General features: G+C 37.9%; 1 protein-coding gene across 1 annotated transcript in view; it reads left to right on the top strand.

Annotated features, from left to right (window-relative positions):
* LOC308396149 (uncharacterized protein) overlaps window positions 1-6,000 on the top strand; it is a 55,451-nt gene continuing 49,451 nt past the window's right edge. Inside the window, exon 1 of the mRNA XM_080881254.1 lies at window positions 1-177. The gene's annotated coding sequence lies outside the window, so the exon portion shown is untranslated. The remainder of the gene's footprint in view (window positions 178-6,000) is intronic.

The raw sequence follows: 6,000 nt of genomic DNA, 5'->3' as shown, positions 1-6,000 counted from the left end.
GTGATAATTAATGCAGCTCGTTCATTATCCTTAGGTGTGTGTGGGGGCGTGTTCTCCGGTCGCTGAGACTGAAGCTCTGCAGAAGTAACTGACGGTCTGAAGAAGAAACCGTCTGCTGATTTTAGCCACTTTGACGGAATCTACGAGAAAAACGTGACGGTGTGCGCGCGTGCCCAGGTGAGCGCTGCGGTGTGCGGGTAGGACAGCTCCTCGCGCTCGTGTGTTTGTACCTGCACGTGTTTAAAAATGTGCACACTGTTACGGGACATTCGTCGTGTCATAAAACAGCTGCTTTATTTTGTAAACTTTCCAGCTGATGACGCGCGTTGGGGTAAAAGAGTGTGGAGGCTGCAGGGGGGCAGCTGGTGTCCTGGTCTGTGTGAGAAAGCGGAAACCTTACTTGTGTCAAGCCAGCCTCCCGTTTGTTTTCTTTTCTTTTTTTTAAAACTTTATTTAACAAACAATGAGTACACAACATACGAACAGATGAAGTATACAAAACAACAGAACATGAACACACAAAGCCAGGGGTAAAAGAAAAAGGTAACAATTATAAGAATACACGCAAAAATTCACATACATAAATTGTTTTGAGCGTTTTTGTTGGTGCAGTCTGATATTGATTGTATGTGCATGTGCACATCCTTAAAATAATGACAGAAATATGGTGTTTTGTTAGTAAACTTACATTTATGGATAAAAAATTCAGCTAAAAGTATTAAGAAATTTATCATAAAAAACATTTCTCATACTTCTTGGGGAACTTAAAGAAACAGAATAAAACATTTTCCCATCGTAAAGAAAACTCCCTTAAAATATGGACAATAACAAAGCTGCTAAATTCCTTCCAGAATCTCTGTGTAAAAGAACAGTACCAAAAAAGATGTGTCACCGTTTCTGGATGATCCCCACAGAAAGTACAATTAGTATTTATGTCCCTTTTAAATTTTACCATGTAGTGACTGGCTGGATAACATTTCTGTCGAATTTTAAAAGAGACTTCTTTCACCTTATTTACAATCAAATATTTATGGGGGACCATCCAGACTGTCTTCCACTTGATATCTGGAACATATCGGTTCCAATAAGATGTTATATATGGGAGAGAGACGATATCTTCTTGGCATAAACTACGTATTCTCTTATTGCTGTTACCAAGTTCCTGTGAAAAGCAGATTTTTCCTATTGGTGACTCAGCTGGACCAGAGAGAGTGACTGAGGTAGAGATCGAGCTGTCAGTGTTTTTATATAACATTAAAGTCCCTGAGGGTATGGCACCAAGCACCATTGAGAATTCCTGAACACTGATTGGAAAATTATATAGTGCAATAAAGTCGTCGTATGTAAGTAGTTGTCCTTCTTTACTAACCAGCTGAGCCACCAACAGGATCCCATTTTGGAGCCAAGTTTCCAGGAAACGTGATTTATTTTTCTATAAAATATCTCTGTTGTTCCAGATGAGGTATTTGTGAGGTGAGAAGTTGTGTTTATAAATGAGGGTCCACGTTAAGAGGACCTGCATACGGTCAATATCTTTACTAATTTTCTTATCCAGATGTAAGGAGAGAGCAGCATATGTTCATCGGGATATCCCTTCAGCTTTAGTAAGTAACACTCTACCTTTCAAAGACAAGTCCCTTTGCAGCCACTGGTTGAACTTTTTTAGGGTTTTCTGTATAATTGGAGTGAAGTTTGAAGAGCATCTTGATTTTTGGTCTTTGGATATTAGCAGTCCCAAGTATGTGACTTCTTGTTTAACAGAGATATTACAGATAGTATTTGCAGGGCAGTCTTTAATTGCTAGTAACTCACACTTTTTTAGATTTAGGCATAAACCAGAGGCCTCAGAGAAATCACTAATCACAGTAAGGGCTCCAATTTTGTTTTCTGTTCCCTGTGTATTCAAAGTATTACGGGAATGGATGTGGAAACCGGATTTCAAAATAAAAGCCAACTTCGAGTGAATTAACAGATATGTTAAGAACATAATAACATATAATTTAGGCTTGTTTACTAATTCTAATGTTAGATCTACATGACACATTGTACCCTAATAGCGCCCTGTCAATATCAAGGCCATCTTATTTTGGATTCCAAAGTAAAAGCCCTGTGAATTTTCAGTTTTGAACTACTCTTTCAGTGACTTCAGAATGAAATACTCTAAATAGAATAATTCCTGTTTCCACGGGGTAATTTCACCTTAGATTAACAGTATACAACCTCATGATGTTACCATGTCAATTTCAAGTCATTCTGAGTTTACCTTCCAAAATAAAAGCCTTTTCAAATTGCCAATATACGACCTACTCTTTTAACGATTTCAGAATGCTCTAAAAATGAAAATTGCTGTTTCCACAGGGTAATTTCACTTTAGATCAACAGTATACAACCCCACAGTGACAACATATCAATATCAAGTCATTCTTATTTTGCCTTCCAAAATAATGGCCTGTTGAAAATACCCATAATTTACCTAACTTTCAGTGATTTCAGAAAGCTCTAAAAAGGAAAATTGCTGTTTCCACAGGGTAATTCCACTTTAGATCAACAGTATTCAACCTCGCAATGTTACCATATCAATTTCAAGTCATTCTGATTTTGCCTATCAAAGTAATGGCCCATTGAAACTGCCCATATATGACTTAATCATTTAACAGTTTCAAAATGCTCTTAAATTAAAAATACATGTTTCCAAAAGATAATTCCACTTTAGATCAACAGTATCCAACCCCACAGTGATACCATGTCAAGATCAAGTCACTCTGATTTTGCCTTCCAAAATAAAAGCCTTTTCAAATTGCCCATAGACTTTTAACGATTTCAAAATGCTCTTAAATTGAAATATGCTGTTTCCACAGGATAATTCCACTTTAGATCAACAGTATCCAACCCGACAGTAAAACCATGTAAATTTCAAGTTGGTCTGATTTTGCCTTTCAAATTAATGGCCCATCAAATTTGCCCATATGTGATATAGTCTTTCAATTATTTCAGAATGTTTTAAAAATGAAAATTGCTGTTTCCACGGGATAATTTCACTCAAGATCGACAGTGTACACTATCACGGGGATATCAAGTCAATTTCAAGTCGCCTTGATTTTGCCTTTCAAAGTAATGGCCCGTTGAAATTGCCTATGTATGACCCACTCATGCATTTTTACTGACATTTGAGCTCCAGGCACTGATATTGTATTAGTTATTGAATATCAGTGCCTTTACCCTTTAATGTCCTTGATCCTCAGTTTTCCCAGTCACACTACCTGAGTACTTTTGATACTAAACATATTGGGTTTTTATTTTGAAAAACAAAATCAGACTCAATTGATTATGACAGAATTGAATCATAAAGATGATGTAAAAGGAAGTCGTAATTGATAGTACGTCCATATTTCAAGTCTGTGGAAAGATGTCATTTCTACATAATATCATTCTAAATAAAGAAATTACAGAACAGCTTGTAAAACATTTCCAGGGCAATTATTTTTAAATCAAAAATAAGAAAGACTTGATTTTCACAGTGTACAACTTTGAGGGAGTATATTATTGATTTAGAGAAGAATTAGGAAAATCCCTGTTCCCATGGACTATTTAACAGCATTCTGAAGTCACCGAAAAGTATGGTCACCAACTCCACTGTTAGATTATATGCAATGATATGTGTTGGCACAAACTGGTATTAATTCATGGAAGCTGGAACTTTCCATTTAATGCCATTCTGAAGTTATGGAAAGAGAAGCTCCTATAAACAAATTCAAAAGGCTTTTACTCTGAAATGCAAAACGAGATTGATTTGAGATTGAGATGTTACCACTGGAGAGGTTGTGTATGGTTTGCTTGAACTCCAATTACTTAGTGGAAACAGTAATTGTCCTGTTAACAGCATCCGCGTTTAATTATTAAAAGTAGCAAATAAACAATTATAATCACGATATTGACGTGATAAGTGTGGGGTTGTATACTGTCAATGTAGAGTGAAACGATCTCGTGGAAACAGCAACTTTGCTTTTAATGGGATTCTGAAGTCAGTGAAAGAGTGGGTCATACATGGGCAATTTCAACGGGCCATTACTTTGAAAGGCAAAATCAGACCAACTTGAAATCTACATGGTTTTACTGTCGGGTTGGATACTGTTGATCTAAAGTGGAATTATCCTGTGGAAACAGCATCTTTCAATGTAAGAGCATTTTGAAATCGTTAAGAGTATATCTTTTATGGTCAATTTGAAAAGTCTTTTATACTGGAAAGCAAAATCAGCCTGACTCAAAATTGATATGGTATCACTGTGGGGTTGGATACTGTCAGTATAGACTGCGACTTGTCTGTGGAAACGTGAATTTTCCATTCTGAATTATTTGAAAGAGTAGTTCAAAAATAAACATTCAGAGGGCTTTTACTTTGAAATCCAAAGGGAGATGGCTTTAATATTGACATGTTGCTACCAGAATACTAGGGTATGTCATTTGTATCCAACATGAGTGTGTGCAAACAAGACTAATTGATATTTATGAATGTGCTCTTAATTTACTAGAAGTTGGCTTTGATTTAGAAGTCATGTTTCAGGAGCTTTTATTTTGAAATCAGGTACTGCTGGGCCCTCTGATCTCAGTGTGTAGGTGAAGCGCGCGCTGTTTGTCCACTCTGTGTGAGTGTGTGTGGTGGACATTAGTGCTGCAGCAGCACTCTGTTGCATAACAGCTTGTCCTCTGCATCGTCCTGCAGGAGCTCGGATTAAATGCAGACTCGCTCCTCTGCAGTCGGAGCTCTCCGAGAGTCCACCTTCACTGCTTCATATCAGCTGCTGACACTTTGATGGTCCCAACTAGAGCAGGGCGATATGGCCAAAAATATTTATCACGATATATATTTGAAAATTTGCGATAACGATATAACTGACGATATAATTGATGCGAGACAAAATACAACTCCACAACATTACTAGCGCAAAAAGACAACCTTCCATTTATTTTCACTTAAACAAGAAGCTGGTTTTTATGTACATTAAAGCTTTATAAAAATGTAACAGTGCAAATGGGGCGACCGTAGCTCAGGGGGTTGGGAATCGCATCTGTAACCGGAAGGTCACCGGTTCGATCCCTGGGCTCTCTGTCCTGGTCGTTGTGTCCTTGGACAAGACACTTTACCCTACTTGCCTACTGGTGTTGGCCAGAGGGGCCGATGGCGCGATATGGCAGCCTCGCTTCTGTCAGTCTGCCCCAGGGCAGCTGTGGCTACAACTGTAGCTGCCTCCACCAGTGTATGAATGTGAGAGTGAATGAATAGTGGCATTGTAAAGCGCTTTGGGTGCCTTGAAAAGCGCTATATAAATCCAATCCATTATTATTATTATTATTATTAAATGCAAATTCCTTGCTGAAAGTTTAACCAAAAGGCATTTCCAGTAGAAATGGGCTGACATATCCTGAGCATAACCATGTATAATATCCACTGAAGTTAAAAAGAGGTGCTTTGCAACATTAAACTGCAGTGTGCAGTACGTATTTTTCGGACCATAAGGTGCACGGGATTATAAGGCACATTAAGCGAAACAAAGCAGTCAGATAAATCAAACTTTATTAAACTCATTCTTCTTGCTTCCTCCACTTCTGTACCATTGATTCATTAATGTTGAATTCTCTGGCAGCGGCTCTATTCCCATGTTGTTGCAGTATATTAATGACTAACCTCATATTGTGGATGGATTATCTCAGTTGTTCTCCTGACTGAAGTTTGGTCTGTTTACAGCATCCTGCCATGCGATTGCATTTGTCTCTAACCATGAAGAACCTTCACGTTAACTTTTATAAGTGGAAAAGTGTTAGTGTTCGTCCTCCAGCTTCACTGTTTATGTTATGCTAACATAGCTGTGTCGCTAGCGATCACGTAGCACATCATTATATACCAGCTAGCCCAACTTCAGTAACCCTACAAACGTCACTGCTGTTTAGTTTCCTGACTTCATTTATGTTGGAAGTGACAGCAGAGCTGTACGTTTGAATTTT

The sequence above is a fragment of the Rhamphochromis sp. 'chilingali' genome (assembly GCF_963969265.1).
Source record: "Rhamphochromis sp. 'chilingali' genome assembly, chromosome: 4".
Taxonomy (NCBI): domain Eukaryota; kingdom Metazoa; phylum Chordata; class Actinopteri; order Cichliformes; family Cichlidae; genus Rhamphochromis; species Rhamphochromis sp. 'chilingali'.
Note: the sequence above shows the minus strand (reverse complement) of the source record. Positions and strands in the feature narration are given on the sequence as shown.